Below are 588 nucleotides of genomic sequence, written 5' to 3'. Positions count from 1 at the left end.
TTCTTGTTCTTCAGGCTCTGGAGCGGCTGGGTCTCGCTGGTCTGCATCTGAACTACCACTGCTGGTGCTGGGGCTCTCATCATCGGACCTTTGCCAATCACTGGACATCTTGGTGAAGTTATTTCTCGGAAAACTCGGCCGTCCGCCCGGCCCCCTCCGACTTTCAATGTTCCACACTCCCCGGCCAGAGCCTCCTCAGGACTGGTTTGTTTTTAACATAAGACTTAATTACTAACTCCAAGGGTAGGATCCACATGTCTTCCAGGCTCACCCATGTTATGTAATGTTTTAAGAGTTTACTGTTACTCAATGCTACATGATATTCTATTTTGTGAATGCACCATAGTTTTTCTATGCACTTATTTGTTGATGGGCACTTGGGTTGCTTCCACCTCTTCGCCATTTTGAATAACACAGCAATAAACATGAGTGTGCACATATCTGTTTGAGTTATAATTGTAGTTTCTCTAGGGTATATTTTCAATAGTGGAATTGCTGGGTCAAATGTTATTTCCATTCTGAACTTTTTGATAAAGCTCCAGTCTGCCTTTCAAGGTGGCTGTACTATTTTACATTCCCACCAGCAAT

The sequence above is a fragment of the Elephantulus edwardii genome, unplaced genomic scaffold (genome assembly GCF_000299155.1).
Source record: "Elephantulus edwardii isolate Elephantulus edwardi_28Jun2011 unplaced genomic scaffold, EleEdw1.0 scaffold00249, whole genome shotgun sequence".
In the NCBI taxonomy this organism is placed as follows: Eukaryota; Metazoa; Chordata; class Mammalia; order Macroscelidea; family Macroscelididae; genus Elephantulus; species Elephantulus edwardii.
This window is presented reverse-complemented; position numbering follows the sequence as displayed.